Raw genomic sequence first — 21,105 nt, 5'->3', positions numbered from 1 at the left:
AATATGTATAAGGAAACATCGATTTTGCACAGGATTCATTCAACAGAAACAGAACGATTCGTATATATTTCCAATGTATAGACGAGTAGAAGAACAACTCTTAAGCTCCGTTTCGAAGAATATACGAAAAAATCTTCTTCTGTGATAGGTTTATAGTCAAATTCAAATATTAAACTGGCAATATTATTGCGCAAAAAAAATCTCGTTGAGGAAAAGACTACTACTTCTAGCGAATACGATAGACATATATACTGAAATACAAATACCTAAAGATACCAAATTCAGTTATTATAGTTTTGATCAAAGGATTTGTTTAAGTTCAAATACCGAATCAAAAATTTCGTTTTACTGTCCGTTTACCGAACAGATGGAGCGATCACGTGCACTTCGCTGCTTACAAATCGTGAAAGTTAATTCCCGCACAAACACACAAAATTAATTTATTGTTTTGTAGTAAATTATGCACCTGCATAATCGCATAACTATAAGTTTCTTAAACATGATCGGTTTAAACACAAAAAGGCGTGGTATTAAGAGACGTGACGAATGAAATATACCGACACTTGTTCTCACCTGTTCATACAAGTTCGGCAGCACACGATTTTTCAACATTAAACATTAATGTACTAAATGGGAAACTTTCACTGCAAATTTCTCCAAATTTTGACGCGATGAACGAAATTAAAAAACACAATTTTCAAACGACGTACGAAAAAGAAGACGTTACATTTTCAAATTCTACAAGCTGTAAAACGCCGCGAAACACGAAATCAGACACTCACAACACCACCTCAGCTCTCGCTATGCCAATCGTTACACGAGCGCCAAATCTCACAATTATATTTGCCGCCTTGACGGAATCCTCCGGCACCGCAACCTCGTGCGATCTATGCAGACTCCACCTCTACCTCTACCTCCTGACCGATCATAATTGAATTCCCACCAACCCCTGAGTTATTTCGGTGAAAGTTCATTAAGTCGGAATGTTAATGCAGACAGTAGATGCCTCTTTATTATAAAACTATACTCGGAATAGTGGGCGGGCGTGGTTTATTTATCGATCTCCTAGCGTCCCTCATTCAGAATACGGCCCTGCTGCGTGCCTCGGGCTAGCAGCGAGCGCACCCCGAAAAAAGAGATGCTTTCCAACAATAACACGCAGTTTTCCTCGCGTCAACACCTGCAAAAACTTGCTTGTTTCTGGGGGAAGGTATTTCGGTGGTGGTTGGTCAGGTCAATGCACAAAATCAATACGTGCATCACGAAAACGCCACTGATTTGCATTTATTTACCTTGCATTAGGGGGTAAGGTAAAGCTCGGTGTTTCTGCCATCAGGTTTGTTTTTCTTGTAGAGTGCAAATACCGCAGTAACGAAATGTTGAGGTTTTATGCACGAACTTGTCTCGTAGTGTCAATATTAAATTTTTAAATAATTACAGGAAAATAGTGTAGAGATGAACAACTATGTATAAACCGTTCTGGATCTTTTTAGACAAAAGTGAACCACGCAATGGCCACATTTATTGTTATTTAAAAATCATATTATCGAGTTGCAACATTTCTGACTTCTGTCATTAAAATTTAAAATGTCGAAAATTATTTTGTTACAAGAAAAAATTGGTCGAAGATTAATTTAATGAGGTCTGTCGTATGTAATAACAGAGGTACGACTGAAGACTGAACTGAAAATAATTTATGGTACACGTAACTTAAGACAAATAGTGATAACACTTATCAACCTGTAGACGTAAGAGTGAAACAGAAACTAAACTAAAAAATATTTTCTACGAATTGCAATAACCGGATCACAATGCCGACGGTTCAGACTTTTTTATTACTGTGACTTCCGCTTATTGAATAAAGGACTACATTTTATTCTGATTTTCGATGTTGTAACTCACATTGGGTTAATTATAACTTCTCTAGGGGTTATGAAATATCGAGAAAATATGAAAGTACCAAACAGGGCCTTATTTTGGTCTAAAAACATCATGAAGCGTTTATACAATGAAATTTAGGAAATTAAGTTCTTCGACGCTGTCATCCCACTAAAGGCACTTAAAATAAGTTATTTTTATTTGGGGGTTTTAGTCGAATGGACCATGTTTCACAGTTGTTTTGACCATCCACACTGATAAATAACGAAAGGGAAACTCGACGACGAAGCCTCTGCATTGGCACGGCCAGGCGATGGTGCCGCTTAGAGCATTATTTTAAAAATGAAAACGAGAATCACAATTTATTTTCTCTTCTGAACGTAAATATGAAAAGAACTGGATACAATTGATTGATCGCATTGATAATCTATAGTTAAATCCTAGATTTTTAGTAAAGCTTTGCTTTGTTTCAACTGCTTTAACTGATGAATTTAATTATGAATCACAATGCATCATTATTTTCCCAATCCGATAAATTATATCATTCTGATACTCCCGTTGACGTTCATGTTGTCATTAAAATACGCTTGGAACTCTGACAATTAGTCAAATTAATGTCGAATTTAAAAACAATTATATACAAGTAATGTAATAGTAATGTTAAAACAATCTCTGCACAGTCTGACTGAAACTTCAAATTTGTTTTAATTTTATCGTTCTTAAGACCAAAACTGCTTTAGTTCTAAACTCGTTACATTTATTTGGGGCATATTTTACCTTGTTTTCTTAAAAAAAAACTAAGTGAATAAACAAGTCATGTTTCACACTACTTGTGTTTAATTCGCAGATCTGTCTTCATACAATCAGTTTTAAGCAATTTTAAACGCTTGGTTAATTTATTTTATACATTCCGCTCGAAATATTTAGCGTACTTTAAGTAATTTTAATGTCGGCAACTTTACACCACATTCCTGCAATAATTAAAAGTCTAAGTGCCCTACTAGAGGTTTAAAAACGTAAATTGACACAATATTTAAACCCGGCAACAAGCGTAACTAAATTTATAATAATAATATATTAGATAACAAGTTTCATAATCGCCTCTTTAGTCACGAGCTCATTTAATGACAAGCGGAGCGGGTGTTTAAAAAACGAACGTCTAGAAAGGTGTATAAACGGGTTGCGTAAAAAAATGCTAATAATGAAATTACTACTTCTATTTAACAATACAAAGCTCGACAATCATGGTTTAATTGTTATTAATATATTCAGAGAGTACATCTACGCAAACGTGAAACCTATATTTTCGTAGCCTAGGACATGAAGTTAGAATTCGTCATAATTATCCTTCTACAAGTCCAAGTCCAATATATATATAGTCACACCGACCATATCTACCCACCTCGACCACCTGATCGCCTTCAAATTATTTCGTGTTCCCAACTTACAAAAGCACTATTTTTAAACAATCTGTGGATACACAATTGACGACCTAAAAGTGGGAATCATAAAAGAGTGTTTCGCCGAAAGTTGTTACTAAGTTAAAAAAAAAATTCTGCTTGCCTATAGAACTCTTTAGGAAAAAGTTAAACTTAGCCGCGCCCACCCACCCCTCTTCTTTCATTTATTTTTCTTCTAAAATAAGAAATAAATTCTTGTAACAAATAGTACAACAAAAAAGTTACGATTAGTGCTTTTTTTTGGCTAGTTTCTATCACTCCCACTCTCCAGAAGAACATATGTATTATAAACCCCGCCCACCCACCCGCCTCCATTTCGGTGATTAATTTTATTAAAAAAATAGTACTACCAAAATTTATTGCAGCAGCAAGACAACGAAATTTATTGATTAAAAGAAAAAAAATAGTTGAAATTTTGGGAATTTAAAAATGAATGACAAACTGTCCAAAATTTTGGTTGGTTTATTTGTATTTTATACTTTCCTTATTACACATTCTACTTTTTGTATTTTTATCTGACATGCCATTAACGTATGTTCTATACGTAATATGGCGAATAAAACAACACTATCACTATAAACGAAGAAAAAACTCTTCAAATATAAGGTGTACATCGAATAATTTATAGAAGGAAAATAACAATTTACCTATTTTCTCACCAACGGTTGAACAGATTTGCCGAAGATTTCAATAAGACAATAATATTGTCAAGAATTAACATTATTAACGGTAGTCACCAGAATGAAGAGGGGGTGGGTGGGCGGGGCTATTGCTTGCCTATAAAAAACTCTATAGGAAAAAGTTAAACTTAGCCCCGCCCACCCACCCTATCTTCTCTCATTTATTTTTCTTCTAAAATAAGAAATACATTCTTGTAACAAATAGTACAACAAAAAAGTTACGATTTTTTGGCTAGTTTCTATCACTCCCACTCTCCATAAGAACATATGTATTATAAACCCCGCACACCCACCTGCCTCCATTTCGGTGATTAATTTTATCAAAAAAGTAGTATTACCAAAATTTATTGCAGCAGAAAGACGACGAAATTTATTGATTAAAAGAAAAAAAATTGTTGAAAACTAGGGAATTTAAAAATGAATAACAAACTGTCCAAAATTTTGGTTGGTTTAGACTATTGACACTTGTATTTTATATTTTCCTTATTACACATTCTATTTTTTATATTTTTATCTGACATGCCATTAACGTATGTTCTATACGTAATATAGCAAATAAAACATAGCTATCACTACAGCCTGTTATTGAAAGGTACGTACAAAATAAAATCGGCAATTGGTCTCGAAGTGTAACTGCTAAAAGTTAAAAAAAGTTCAGGTAAAAGTGTTCTCCTTTTAGAGATAAAAATTATTAAAGTTTATGTCCAAATTCGTTGTACGCCTCTGATAAAAAGATCATCTTTCGTTTCTGTAGCAACATTTAGTCTTGACAAAAGTTTTATTGTTACCGTTGCTAGGATTTACTAAAATAAATTAATTTTACCTATCTATCCTTTAGTAGCGTCTAAAAAGGTTGGATAAGGGTTAATTTTCCCGTTATAATTTTGATAACACAAAATAAGTTTTTCCGACTACTTAGACTTCGCGAAGAACTGTCTATTTTGTTGTACGTACCTTTCAATAACACCCTGTATAAACGAAGAAAAAAATTCTTCAAATATTAGGTGTACATCGAATAATTTATAAAAGGAAAATAACAATTTATCTGTTTTCTCACCAACGGTTGAACAGATTTGCCGAAGATTTTAATGACAATTATATTGTCAAGAATTAACATTATTAAGGATAGTCACCAGAATGAAGAGGGGGTGGGTGAGCGGGGCTATTGCTTGCCTATAAAAAACTCTATAGGAAAAAGTTAAACTTAGCCCCACCCACCCACCTCCTCTTCTCTCATTTATTTTTCTTCTAAAATAAGAAATAAATTCTTGTAACAAATAGTACAACAAAAAATTTACGATTGGTGCTTTTTTTTGGCTAGTTTCTATCACTCCCACTCTCCATTAGAACATATGTATTATAAACCCCGCCCACCCACCCGCCTCCATTTCGGTGATTAATTTTATTAAAAAAATAGTACCACCAAAATTTATTGCAGCAAAAAGACGACGAAATTTATTGATAAAAGAAAAAAAAAATTGTTGAAATTTAGGGAATTTAAAAATGAATGACAAACTGTCCAAAATTTTGGTTGGTTTAGACTATTGACACTTGTATTTTATATTTTCCTTATTACACATTCTATTTCTTGTATTTTTATTTGACATGCCATTAACGTATGTTTTATACGTAATATGGCGAATAAAACATCACGATCACTATAAACGAAGAAAAAACTCTTCAAATATAAGGTGTACATCGAATAATTTATAGAAGGAAAATAACAATTTATCTGTTTTCTCACCAACGGTTGAACAGATTTGCCGAAGATTTCAATAAGACAACAATATTGTCAAGAATTAACATTATTAAGGGTAGTCACCAGAATGAAGAGGGAGTGAGTGGGCGGGGCTATTGCTTGCCTATAAAAAACTCTATAGGAAAAAGTTAAACTTAGCCCCGCCCACCCACCCCCTCTTCACTCATTTATTTTTCTTCTAAAATAAGAAATAAATTCTTGTAACAAATAGTACAACAAAAAAGTTACGATTAGCGCTTTTTTTTGGCTAGTTTCTATCACTGCCACTCTCCAGAAGAACATATGTATTATAAACCCTGCCCACCCACCCGCCTCCATTTCGGTGATTAATTTTATAAAAAAAATAGTACTACCAAAATTTATTGCAGCAGAAAGACGACGAAATTTATTGATTAAAAGAAAAAAAAAAATGTTGAAATTTAGGGAATTTAAAAATGAATGACCAACTGTCCAAAATTTTGGTTGGTTTAGACTACTGACACTTGTATTTTATATTTTCCTTATTGCACATTCTATTTTTTGTATTTTTATCTGACATGCCATTAACGTATGTTCTATACGTAATATGGCGAATAAAACATCACTATCACTATAAACGAAGAAAAAACTCTTCAAATATAAGGTGTACATCGAATAATTTATAGAAGGAAAATAACAATTTATCTGTTTTCTCACCAAAGGGTTAAAAGAAGAAGATTTTAATAAGACAATAACAATGTCAATAATTAACATTATTAAGGGTGGTCACCAGAATGAAGAAGGGGTGGGTGGGCGGGGCTATTGCTTTCCTACAAAAAAAAGTTTCTAGGAAAAAGTTAAATTTACCGCCACCCATGGTACAAGAAGACATGGTATGTTACTCCGGTGGATAAATTTTTGTAAATTCAATTAAATATGTTACTTCTCATAAATAAATCATTTTAAATCCAACAAGGGTTTAATTCTTGTTGACATAACATGACCTATCTTTCTAAGTTCAAACACAAACAACCCATATTCAGGTCATGTTAAGAAATATATAAATATAATATACAGGTCGCTAAAATGTATAGAAACGGATAACATATTATAAACCGCGCCCACCCACCCGCCTCCTTTTCGATAATTAGTTTTATAAAAAAAAATAGTACTACCAAAATTTATTGCAGATGACGACGAAATTCATTGTTTAAAAGAAAAAAAAATAGTTGAAATTTAGATAAAACTTAATGACAAACTGTTCAAAATTTTAGTTGGTTTAGACTATTTAGACTTGTATTTTATAATTTCCTTATTACACATTCTATTTTTTTGTATTTTTATCTGGCATGCCATTAACGTATGTTGTATGTGCAATATGGCGAATAAAACATCACCATCACTATCACTATAAACGAAGAAAAAACTTTTGAAATATAAGATGTACATCGAATAATTTATAGAAGGAAAATAACAATTTACCTGTTTTCTCACCAACGATTTAACACAAGAAGATTTTAATAAGACAATAATCTTGTCAATAATTAACATTATTAAGGGTGGTCACCAGAATGAAGACAGGGTGGGTGGGCGGGGCTATTGCTTGCCTATAAAAAAAACTCTAGGAAAAATTTAAATTTAGCCCCACCCATGGTACAAGAAGACATGGTATGTTACTCCGATGGATGAATTTTTGTAAATTCAATTAAATATATTACTTCTCATAAATAAATCATTTTTAATCCAAGGAGGGTTTAATACTTGTTGAATTCAGAAAGAGAAGCTCTATTCAAAAAATGCATTAATTATATGGTAGTGCCATTTAAAAAAATCAAGTTGGCCTTGCATCTCAAAAACAAATGAAGCAAAAAAAATTTTTTTGGCGAATGATTAGAGCACAACTTCTTGTACCAACCATATCTAATTTCGGTTGATTTGTACAACTGGTTATCAAGATATTTAACCGTTTCCATACATTCTAGGGACCCTGTATAATAAAAAAGTGTTAAATAATTTAAGAGATGTAAAATTACTTACTACTTATTAATTGACGACAACGGCGCACATTCAAACTGTTTTATTTCTTTATCGGCATCAACGCCGGTGAATTTTCCACCTTTCTCCAGCAAAAAAAAACGAATTTCGGGATTAGGTAACCGTTAGTTAGGTCAATCCACAAGATAAATATACGCAGCACGGAAACAGCAACGTTACTATTTGTATTTACCTTACATTAGCAGCAAACAGTACGTGATCTTCGGGACGCTCCTGCCAGCAGCACCCAATCTCACTGTATTTTCGCACTGACTAAATCTAAATATAACCGTATCACCCGCTCTTCTTTATACCTATTTTTAAACTCACTGATAACGGTACGCAATAAGAATTGTGAAAAAAATAATAAGATGATTCATGCATTGTGATTCATCATGTAGGTCTCCGAGTTATCAAACATTAGTCAAATGTTTGCAGTTAAGTGCTACCTGAACAAACACCGCCACGGGCGAAATTGTTCAGAAAATTAATGGTTTGCGAAAATTGAGGTGTAAGGTCCGCAAAAATAATCCCGCCCTGTTTAACAACCGACTTTAATAATAGGGTCTACATAAATTCGCACTGATGCCAATAAACAGCCCAAGTTGGTTTAAACGTAATGAAGTTAAAAATAAATTTCCAGGCTCACGATAAATCTAATCTCGTAAAAATTAAAATTAATTGACTGTGTATTACGACAAGCAAAGTTTTATTGACGTTATTACAATTCTGTACGAAAGTGGAAGAGAAAAATAAATACAACACGGGGTTTTGCTAAATGGAATTGTTTTCGATTTTCCAACCCTCTGACTTGGATTATTTTGTTACTTTTGAAACCTAAATCAAGTGACACATTAAAAACTGATAGCACAACATTAAATGTGCACTAAAGCAAATAGTATTAAAATTTTAAAGTAATTGACTCAATAGTTGAGGAAATTAGCACAGTAAGTTTCCGAAAAATACCAAGGAAACGGAAAACTCCTCGAGGAGTTCGAAACGGTCTCACTCCAATGCTTTTCCTCCGTTGTCGCTGGGGAAGTAAAAACAATAAAAGCAAGGAAATTTCTTGCAACAGAGCATCCACCCACCCTTCTACCGCACTGCCAGTTCTGGTTATGTTTAAAAGAATATCTTTCCCACATTTTCTTTTCCTGTTTTCCTTCTCTTTCTCCTTGGGAGTCGCCTAATCCCCAAAAAACACAATGCCACAGGCGAGCGAAAAAGCTTCAAACTGAAAATCAGATTCAATTGTTTTTCTTTAATACGAAACCGGCCTTATTTAAAATAATAATGTTTTCCTTTTGGAACATCAAAGGCTTCGATATCGTGATTTATTTTATTTACAAATATAATTAACTTGTATTTTACATGCTGAGTACAAACTGTAGCTCATTTCAAACGAACGTTACTTGGCCAACTCTCAAAGGCTAAATAATTTTCCATTGTTTTGTTTAATTAGTTATCTTTTAGTTTAGTAGCGCTGACGTAGAACAGTAGTTTTACGTTGTTCAGCAACAAAGTTTGGTATCTGCCCACATTAAATTAGAATGGAGTTTATTCTATATATAACCGAGATCAATGTGGCCGCTGGTCATTACGTAAAGTAAGGACAATCGGAACATTCCAATTAAATACTTGTGAAATTTAATATCGATAGGTATTGCCGTTACGTTCCAGTTATCAATTGATATCTAGTCAGAAGCCACAGAGTTATCACTTGGAACAAATAGCAGCAACAATAAATGAGAACATATTTAAGCATGAACTTGGAACAAATCAAACCTCATTTGAAATTAAGCTCCGCCTCTCGTTTCACGACGAATGAGCACTCATTTAGGCCAGCACAGGTGAGTGGGTGGAGCTTATTCGTTTAATTTCACAATATTCGTGTTTTCAGTAATGAATAATTATTATTTAAAAAAAATTCAAAAAGGCGTTTTTTTTCTAGAGAAATATTTCATTTGCATCTACGCTTTGCTAAGCGTGAGCTCATGAGAAATGAAAAGGATCATTAGACGGAGTTTAGGGCGGGTGGGCGGGGTATCTTTTTTCTACCACAGTAATCAATAAACGGGCACACCTTTTTAATAATCAATTTTCGATGAACAGGCACTTAAAACGTGTTGAAAATACCGGTAGTTTTTATCAATAATAGCGCTTAACTCAAATGGCATTTGCTCCTGCTCAGAGATATTTCCCATGTTCAATTTATGAAGGCAACATGAGAAATGTGGATACTTCTTTAAGAAAAATGTTTCAAGATCGTTGGATTGGGAATAGGGGCCTAATAAGATGGCCTCCAAGATCGCCTAATTTGAACCTCATTGATTATTTCCTTTGGAGTTTCATAAAAGATAATGTTTACTTTGATCAATGGAGAGACAAAGATCTCTTGAAACAACGCGTGAGTGAGATTATAGCAAGTGCCACATAAGGCATTCATTGACGTGCGGAAATATGTATCGAACAACACAAAACTAAAACAAAAATAATTTTTGTCGATCAAAAAAAAATTTCTTATTTAAATTTGTTGAAACTGTGAGAATGAACATACATGGTTGTTAATTTTTCGGGCTACTAGATTTTTATAAAGAAATATTAATTTTTCTCTATTTTACTGAATAACTTTTTATTATTAATTTTAGAAAATTGTTGTTTTTCATTTTTTGAGGTAAAAAATTGATCGAAGAACAGACAGAACTTCCCTCACCCATAAAGTACAGCTTGTCAAATCCAGCTTTTTCAAAAAATGTAAAGATTTGATTTTGCGAATTTTATTCTTTTCTATGGCAACCATTATAAGCCAAAATAAAAATATGCATCTAATATTTGAGTAAAGGTAAAGAAACGTGCTAACCGTTTGTTAAAAGTGAGTTTTTCTATTACAAAATTTTGTGTTAATGTCATCCACATTTTTTAATAATCGAGACTGAAGACTGAACGGAAAATCATTTATGGTACTCGTAATTAAAGACAAATACCGGATCACAATGCCGACGGTCCAGACTTTTTTATTGCTCTGACTTCCGCGTATTGAATAAAACACTACATTTTATTTTGATTTTCGATGTTGTAATCCACATTTGGTTAATTATAACTTGTCTAGATTTCGGGGAGGCCCAGCATCCCCTAGCCTCCCCCTAGCTACGGGTTATCAAACATCGAGAAAATATGGAAGTATCAAATTGCCCAATGGACTCCATTACTGTACGTCCTTAACTTATCCTCGATAAAAAAAACAACTTGAAAGTGTCCATGTTTATACATCCGAAGAATGTCACGTAGAAATAATTAGTTTGATTTGAACGAGTTCGTCCTTTCAAAAGAGAAGATCAAAGCTATTAAGTAGTAAGCTACAATCGACAAAATGTTTATTATAATTCTTATCAAAGACTTTTGTATTTTCACATTTTCGGGAAAATGAGGTGACTCGTTCTTAATTTGATCAATAAAAAATATGAATGCAATGATAATCACACGTAAAAACTCATCATATTTTCACATTATGTGTAGAATTTATTCGGCAAAATTTTGAGATAACGTCATCAATTTTTTGGAGGGAATAAAAAGATTTATTTTTATTAACAATTTACCATGTTTACAATGACTTTAAAACGTCTGCAAGATTTCAAAGCATTCAGTTTTCCAATTCTCGATTTATTCAAAAAAAAAAAAAAATTGACTGCTTTATTAATCTTTTTGAGGCACCCTATATAGGCAAATCTAAAAATTTTAATGCAGTGATAAATCACAAGTATGGACCATCACACTTTGCACATTTAAGATATGATTTGTTCAGCAAAATTATGGAAATTATGGTTTTTATCGATCAAAAAACTTTTTTTTTATTTAAATTTGATGAAACTATGAGAATGAACACATGGTTGTTAATTTTTCAGGCTACTAGATGTAAAGAAATATTAATTTTTCATCGATTCTATTGAAAACTTTGTATCATTAATTTTAGAAAATTGTCGTTTTTCACTTTTTGAGGTAAAAAATTCAAACGATTCGTTTGTTAAAATATGTACTGGGTGTTCCATTTAAAAATATAAAGTTGATGTAATTTCCGGTGTTACCGAAAGTGAGAATTAAATAATAATGTGTTTACCATCAAATATCAAATAGATCTTCTAGTACGATACAAACTTGCCCAAAGAACAAAGGACCTATCTTCAAAAATAAAAACATTAGAGGGGTTATATCAAATAAAAAAGACAAAGTAATTTTGAAAAAAAAGATATTGTTATTCGAAAATTTTATTTTTTTATGACAAAAAATTTCAATAAAAAGGTACAAAAAATTGGTCCAAAGTTGTTTCAACACAACTTATCTCACTCCTAAAGTAGAATGAAACATAAAAAATAAACACTCAATCAGATTTAGGAATTTAACTCGTTCCTATGAAAATTTGCAATTTAACACCTTTTAAATTTAGTTTTTACAACCCCTATTTGCTCAGAGGATATGTCATTTGCCAAAATAAGTCTTAGCTTAGCAACTACTAGCCCCGCCCACCCGCCCCCTATTTTATCAGAGGGTATGTTATTTGCCAAAATAAGTCTTATCTTAGCAAGTACTAGAAACCCGCCCACCCGCCCGCTATTTGCTCACAGGGTCTGTTATTTGCCAAAATAAGTCTTACCTTAGCAAGTACTAGGCCCGCCCACCCGCCCCCTATTTCATCAGACGATATGTGATTTGCCAAATTAAATCTTATCTTAGCAACTACTAGCCCCATTCACCTGCTCTCTATTTTCTTAAAATGTGTCATTTGCCAAAATGCTAGTACTTGCTAAGATAAGATTGATTTTGGCAAATGACATAATCCTCTGAGAAAATAGCGGGTGGGTGGGCGGGGCTAGTACTTGCTAAGACAAAACTGATTTTGGCAAATGCCATATATTCTAAGAATATAGAGGGCGGGTGGGCGGCGCTAGTCCTTGCTAAGATAAGACTAATTTTGGCAAATGACATATCCTCTGAGAAAATGATAAACCTAAAAAATATGAATGCAATGATAAATCACAAGTAAAAACTCATTATTTAGCAAAATTTTTTCTTAGGGGGAATAAACAGATATATTTTGGTTACATGCAAGATTTTAAAGTATTCATTTTTGCAATTCTTGATTTATTCAATTAAATAAATTCATTCATTCATTCATTTTTTGAGTCACCCAAATCTAAAAAATATTAATTCAGTGACAAATCACATATATAGAATCATCATATTTGTCACATTTAAGATAGGATTTATTCAGCAATATTTTGAGGTGACAGCATCAATATTTTAGGGAGGATGAGCAACTACATTTTGATCAAAAATTTACCATGCCTATAACTTTAAAATATTTTCAAGATTTCAAAGCATTCGGTTTTGCAGATTCAAAATTAAATTGCAAAATGTTGGTTTATAATTTCGATTTTTTTTCCAAAAATCTGGGCGTTTGTTTTGGGTAAAAACTCAAATCGGAATCATAAACTACATGTGTAAGACTATGTTAATTAATACAATTTAAAACCCATTTACTACGTACAATTTTGAAGTGACGTCATCGCTTTATTGGTGGGGATGATTAGACAAATTTTGGTTGGCGCTTTAGCATGTACATGATATTCCTAATATAAATACAAAATTTGACAACAATCGGTCCAGTACTTTCGGAGATTATCTGCCTAGTAAAAATCCGGGACGACAGACAGACAGACAGACAGACGGAAACGAGAGACGCTCGGGAAGTAAAAATTTCCAACATCATATAAGTATACAGAATTCGTCATTTATTCTTTAATTAGGTACACTTTACTAGAGTTTTATATATATTATTCAGTTATTTACTCCTTCTCAGTATTTTATGTTAACTGCTAAGAATAATTATATAACATAATCAAAAATGTTGATACGGATTATTGAAATTAAGACTTAATTATTACTTATTCAAATGTGAATTTTAAAATGTGATTATATTGACTATGCTTATTAAATACTGAAATAATAATTTTTTCCTTCCAGTGCTTTGAATCGTACTTGGTGGAACAGAAAATACAAAGTGTGAAATTATTAGTAACAGTGTTACAGTTTTTCTAACCTTACATTAAAAATAACTTAACCTTATATGATAAGCTTAATTTTTCATTAGGGAGTTTTGCATATTCGGAATTGGTTGCCAACCAAATTACTAGATTTACATGGCCTACCTTTATCTAAAAACATCCTGAACGGTTTATTTATATTAATTGTAATTTTTTGAACAAACCTATATAAATAAGGTTCAACCAACCTCCATTTGCCCCATAAATACATAATTTTAAGTAAACAAGCGTAGTGAAAGATTTTAATGGTTTGGGATTATGTTCTCATTAGTTAAATCGTGAATTTTACAATTGTTATAATAGAGTTGTAAAAGTTTTACACCTACATTACGTGACAACGATTTTTTGCTCCCAATTGTCCAGGACCCAAGCCATTTTGGACCAATTTCACGGAGCCCGTGATTTGTCACTCTGCAAAAAGGTCTTCCAACTCTGATAACTTCGACCCCTTTCTGCGAGGAAAATTCTCAAGCTGTTGCTCGGACCCAAATTTAGGGTGCGACAACGGGGCCTAATGGCAACGTCTATAAAGATTCCCGCAAGGGGAAGACTTCACCTAGTGTAAAGTCAAACCAAACTTGCAAGTCCGCGGTTCTAAATCCCGCCCCTGCTACAAACACGGCCTTTTATTTTCGAAGCTTTGAACTAATCAGATCGCTTTGATCATTAATCCCGAATTACACAATCCCACGTTGATGTAGCTCCATCACGTCGTAAACTCCTCCAAAAACACACTCGGAGGTATTTATTGATTGGAACATGAAATTTCATGTTGACTCGAGTTATTCGCGATTGGAACTCGGCCAAAAACCACTACAACTCCTCAATGAAATTTGCGCAGTTTTAGAATAATGACACGGGGGCTGTTACTGCACCAAACCGCAACTACTTACGTAAAGTGTTTCCTTGCGAGCACGGCCTCACACACAACTAGAAAAACTCCATTTCGGCCGCTTTCGCACCCAAAACCACCCACAGTTACGCAAAATAGGGCGTGATTAGGACAATAAATCGACCTAACCTATAAGAACCGAAAAATTGACAGCGATTGTGACGTTTTTTAAATCGACGCTGCCGTCGATCGTGCCCAGGCGACTGCGATGGGATTTGTTTTCGTCGTTGGGGGGCTTTTCGGGGAAAATGGAAAAACGGGCCTCGAGTGTCGGTGGAGGTTCAAACAACACAATCGATTTCGTGGGAACACGGCCGGGAATTGTTTGCATTGAGTAATTTCGTAAAACAGGCACTTACATCTTGTACGTCAATGTGGCTGGGACGCTGCCTCACTCCGGTCTCGGACAAAACACCGAACTAAAGTTAATTCCAACACAAAACATGAAGTAAACTACAAAATTTACAATGCACACCACACATCATCGGGAAAGTCAGGAGACGACTTCAATAGATTCGTGATATTTGCCGAAAAAGCGCACGCGTCGAGTGGTTCAGGAGCGCGCCGGAGAGGGCGCCACCGATAGGCGACAGTCAAATTTCAAACCAAAATGTTGAAGTTGGAGGAGTGATTCTGCGATTTTGCTACCAGGAGTTCTGAAAGGGCCAATATTGACAGAATGACTCAAAATAAAGCGTGGGTGCTGCATGTGCGGGAATTCGTCAGATGGGGACTTGGATGACTGTTTTCTGAACAAATTATTTTTAATAAGTACCTACCTAAATACACCTTGTTTGTTTTTGTGGGCTGACGTTTCAGGAACTCAAACAGCTATTATAATTTATAATTATTAATACATTTCGAAAAAGGTCATCTAGGAACCATTGAAATTTAATGTTAAAAAAACTGTCAAAGGGTCAAATAGCTGCAATACCAACATTATTAGTTTTAAGATAAATTTTACGAACATTTTTTTATCATACGGTATATGTCGTCTAAAAAAAAATCTAATTTATCAGTCTAATTTAAATAGATTTATGAAATCGCAAACAAAAGTAAATTTGTCAAAATTTTTAGATTCATATTATTATGTAACAAGCAAACGTAATTCGTGTCGTGATGAGCGAAAATTGGACAAAAAAATGTAGGTCTTATATTTTGTAGGACGGAAATAGACAGAAGCTCTTCAATTAAAAATAAAAAATATATTGACAGAATGGGCGGGAAATGTCTTATAACTGCGTTCATCTCGTAATTTCAGTCTCTGGTATATTGTTGGTTGCATACTATACAAAGATGTAATTTTCATTTATAATGAATGAACTTTTGTGATTTTAAATTATATGTACTAATGAAAAATTATTTTTTTGTGTATCCAGTCAACGATATTACAGAAAGTGATAGTACGAGATGAACATATTTATATTTTCCCCATTAACATTTTCTTTCCCATAGGTATCTTTAACATTTCCTGTCCATTCTACCAACACTTTCGACTTATTTTTCGGTTCGTTCGTCACAAATTGCGTCTACCTTACATATAAGGAATCTATTGATAACTGGTGATCAATATTGATTATAATCGAGTCATCCATATGCCATGGATAATTGTGGTGCCTAAAACAATGGTACTTTAATAAATTGGACATTGTGAAAAAACTATATTACAAATTTGTAATCAATGTCACATGATAAAAAGGCGCGTCTTGAAGCTTCACACCATTTTTGAGTTTACATTTTTGTTATTTGATTTGACATATTTATGAAGGGCAAGGACGAATAGGACCATCTGGAAATCTTGAATTTTCCAGAGGGATCAAAAGCTGTAGTGCACCAGTGTGCTGATGTCCGGATCCAAGTTTTATATGCTTCATCACGGATCACAGAACTTCGAGATTCTTTTAAACTACTTCAAAAACAAAATACAAAGGGTGCCCGAGATTCTTTCAATTTACTTCAAAAAAAAAAGACCAAACGGTGTCCCCAAGATTCTTTTATTAAACTACTTCAAAAACAAAATAGCAGGTGTCCTCAAAATGTTTTCAAACTACTTCAAAAACCAGACACAGAAGGGTTTCCCGACATTTTTTCATCAAATTACTTCAAAAACGAAACACAAGAGGTCTCAGAGATTCTTCCAAAATACTTCAAAAACAAGACACAAGTGGTCTCCAAGATTCTTTCAAACTATTTCAAAACCAAAACAGAAGGGATCCCCGAGATTCTTTTAAATTACTTTAAGAGCAAAACCTACAGGGAGTCCCCGAAACAAAAGAGGTCCTCGAGATACTTTCAAACCCATGGAGGCCTGAAATTCTTCCAAATTACTTCTAAAACAAGACACGATCCCCGAGATTCTTTCAAACTGCTTCAAAAACAAAACACAAAGGGTTCCCGAAATTCTAACAGACTATTACAAAAACAAAATTGAAGAAGTCCCCGACATTTTATCAAACTACTTCCAAAATAAAACTGAACGGGCCCTCGAGATTCTTTCAAAACATTTAAAAAAAAAAACCACAAGGGGCCCTCGAAACCAAAGGGGTCCCCGAGATTCTTTCAAATTACTTCAAAAACCAGAAACAAGGTGTCCCCAAAATTCTTTCAAGTTACTTCAAAAACAAAACACAAGGGGTCTCCGAGATTTTTTCAAACTATGTACTTCAAAAACAAAACAACATGGGTACCCGAGATTTTTTCAAATTACTTCAAAAACCAGACACAAGGGGTCACTGACATTCTTTCATCAAATTACTTCAAAAACAAGACACAAGTGGTCTCCGAGATTCTTTCAAATTACTTCAAAAACAAAACCCACAGGGGGTGCCCGAGATTCTTTCAAACTATTGCAAAAACCAGATACAAAGGAGCCCTAAGATTCTTTCAATTTACTTCAAAAACAAAACAAAAAAGGTCCCTGAAGTTCTTTTAGACTACTACAAAAACGAAACAACAGGGGTCTCCAAGATACTTTCAAATTACTTCAAAAACAAAACATAAGGGATCTCAAAGATTCTTTCAAATTACTTCAAAAACAAGACAGAAGGGGTCTTCGAGATTCTTTCAAATTATTGCAAAAATAAAACCCACAAGGGGTCCCCGAGATTCTTTCAAGTTACTTCAAAAATAATGCACATGAGGTCTCCGAGATTCTTTCAAACTACTTCAAAAACAAAACACTAAGGATCCCCGAAATTCTTTCAAAGTACTTCAAAAACAAAACAGATGGAGTCCACGAGATTCTTTCAAATTATTTCAAAAACACAACAAAAGGGGTCTCCGAAATTTTTTTCAAACTACTTCAAAAATAAAACAGAAGGTGTCCCCAAAATTCTTTTAAACTACTTCAAAAACAAAACACAAGAGGTCTCAGAGATTCTTTCAAACTACTTCAAAAACCAGACTCAAGGAGGGCCTGAAATTCTTCCAAATTATTTCTAAAACAAAATACGGTCCCCGAGATTCTTTCAAACTACTTCAAAAACAAAACACAAACGGTTCCCAAAATTCTTTCAGACTATTTCAAAAACAAAATTGGAGAGGTCCCTAACATTCTATCAAATTACTTCAAAAACAAAACAGAACGGGTCCTCGAGATTCTTTCAAATTATTTAAAAAAAAACCCACAAGGGGTCCCCGAAACAAAAAGGCGTCCCCGGGATTCTTTCAAATTACTTAAAAACCAGAAACAAGGTGTCCCCAAGATTCTTTCAAGTTACTTCAAAAACAAAACACAAGGGGTCCCTGAGATTCTTTCAAACTACTTCAAAAACAAAACAGCATGGATCCCCGAGATTTTTTCAAATTACTTCAAAAACAAGACACAAGAGGTCTCAGAGATTCTTTCAAATTACTTCAAAAACAAGACAGAAGGGGTCCTCGAGATTCTTTCAAACTATTGCAAAAACCAGATACAAAGGAGCCCCAAAATTCTTTTAAACTACTACAAAAACGAAACAACAGGGGTCTCCGAGATATTTTCAAATTACTTCAAAAACAAAACATTAGAGATCTCAAAGATTCTTTCAAATTACTTCAAAAACAAGACAGAAGGGGTCCTCGAGATTCTTTCAAACTATTGCAAAAACCAGATACAAAGGAGCCCCAAAATTCTTTTAAACTACTACAAAAACGAAACAACAGGGGTCTCCGAGATACTTTCAAATTACTTCAAAAACAAAACATAAGGGATCTCAGAGATTCTTTCAAATTACTTCAAAAACAAGACAGAAGGGGTCCTCGAGATTCTTTCAAATTATTGCAAAAAGAAAACCCACAAGGGGTCCCCGAGATTCTTTCAAATTACTTCAAAAATAATACACAAAAGGTCTCCGAGATTCTTTAAAACTACTTCAAAAACCAGACATAAGTGGGTCACCGACATTCTTTCATCAAATTACTTCAAAAACAAAACACGAGAGGTTTCAGAGATTCTTTCAAATTACTTCAAAAATAATACATAAAAGGTCTCCGAGATTCTTTCAAACTACTTCAAAAACAAAACACTAAGGATCCCCGAAATTCTTTCGAAATACTTGAAAAACAAGACAGAACGGGTCCTCGAGATTTTTTCAAATTACTTCAAAAACAAAACAGAAGGAGTCCTCCAGATTCTTTCAAATTATTTCAAGAACAAAACCCACTGGGGGTCCCCGAGATTCTTTCAAACTATTGCAAAAACCAGATACAAAGGGTCCCCGAGATTCTTTCAATTTACTTCAAAAACAAGACAGAAGGGGTCCTCGAGATTCTTTAAATTATTGCAAAAATAAAACCCACAAGGGGTCCCCGAGATTCTTTCAAGTTACTTCAAAAATAATACACAAGAGGTCTCCGAGATTCTTTCAAACTACTTCAAAAACAAAACTCTAAGGATCCCCGAAATTCTTTCAAAGAACTTCAAAAACAAAACAGAAGGAGTCCTCGAGATTCTTTCAAATTATTTAAAAAACAAAACAAAAGGGTCCCTGAAATTCTTTTAAACTACTTCCTACAAAAACGAAACAACAGGGGTCTCCGAATTTTTTTTCAAACTACTTCAAAAATAAAACAGAAGGTGTCCCCAAGATTCTTTTAAACTACTTCAAAAACAAAATAGCAGATGTCCCCAAAATTTTTTCAAACTACTTCAAAAACCGAACACAAGAGGGTCACATTCTTTCATCAAATTACTTCATAAACAAAACATAAGAGGTCTCAGAGATTCTTTCAAACTACTTAAAGACCAGACTCAAGGGGGCCTGAAATTCTTCCAAATTACTTCTAAAACAAAACACGGTCCCCGAGATTCTTTCAAACTACTTCAAAAACAAAACACAATGGGTTCCCGAAATTCTTTCAAACTACTTCAAAAACAAAATTGAAGAGGTCCCTGACATTCTATCAAACTACTTCAAAAACAAAACAGAACGGGTCCCCAAGATTCTTTCAAGTTACTTCAAAAACAAAACAACATGGATCCCCGAGATTTTGTCAAATTACTTCAAAAACCAGACACAAGGCTGTCACCGACATACGTTCATTAAATTACTTCAAAAACAAAACACAAGAGGTCTCAAAGATTTTTTCAAATTACTTCAAAAACAAGACACAAGTGGTCTCCGAGATTCTTTCAGACTATTGCAAAAATAAAACCCACAAGAGGTCCCCGAGATTTTTTCAAATTATTTCAAAAATAATACACAAGAGGTCTCCGAAATTCTTTCAAACTATTGCAAAAACCAGATACAAAGGAGCCCCAAGATTCTTTCAATTTACTTCAAAAATAATACACAAAAGGTCTCCAATATTCTTTCAAACTACTTCAAAAACAAAACACAAAGGATCCCCGAAATTCTTTCAAAATACTTCAAAAACAAAGCAGAACGGATCCTCGAGATTCTTTCAAATTATGTACTTAAAAAACAAAACACAAAAGATCCCCGAAATTCTTTCAAACTACATCAAAAACAAAACAGAAGGGGTTTCCAACATTCTTTCAATTTACTCAAAAACAAAAACCCACAGGGGGTCTCTGAAATTCTTTTAAACTACTTTATAAATAAAACACAAGAGGTCCCCGAGATTCTTTCAAATTACTTCAAAAACAAAACACAAGAGGTCCCCGAGATTCTTTCAAATTACTTCAAAAACAAAACACAAGTTGTCTTCGAAATTCTTTCAAACAACTTCAAAAACAAAACAGAAGGGGTTCTCGACATTCTTTCAAATTACTTCAAGAACAAAACCCACAGAGGTCCGCGAAACAAAACGGGTCTCCGAGATTCTTTCAAACTACTTCAAAAACAAACCAGAAGGGGTCCCCGACATTCTTTAAAGTTACTTCAAAAACAAAACTTACAAGGGG

The 21,105-nt window shown here is 33.8% G+C and overlaps 1 protein-coding gene across 6 annotated transcripts in view; it reads right to left on the bottom strand.

Annotated features, from left to right (window-relative positions):
- LOC135131978 (divergent protein kinase domain 2A) overlaps positions 1–15,291 on the bottom strand; it is a 52,341-nt gene extending 37,050 nt beyond the window's left edge. For 3 of the 6 annotated variants that reach the window (XM_064059871.1, XM_064059876.1, XM_064059875.1), the window contains exon 1: positions 15,119–15,291. The gene's annotated coding sequence lies outside the window, so the exon portion shown is untranslated. Of the gene's footprint in view, positions 1–7,962; positions 8,049–14,760; positions 14,898–15,118 lie in introns of those variants that run through there. The other 3 variants (XM_064059874.1, XM_064059872.1, XM_064059873.1) reach the window with 3 other exon arrangements.
- Between the last annotated feature and the right edge of the window lie 5,814 nt (positions 15,292–21,105).

This window comes from Zophobas morio, unplaced genomic scaffold (assembly GCF_036711695.1).
Source record: "Zophobas morio isolate AGI-343-1 ecotype UQ-CSIRO unplaced genomic scaffold, CSIRO_AGI_Zmor_V1 ptg000021l, whole genome shotgun sequence".
NCBI lineage: Eukaryota > Metazoa > Arthropoda > Insecta > Coleoptera > Tenebrionidae > Zophobas > Zophobas morio.
This window is presented reverse-complemented; position numbering and strand designations above follow the sequence as displayed.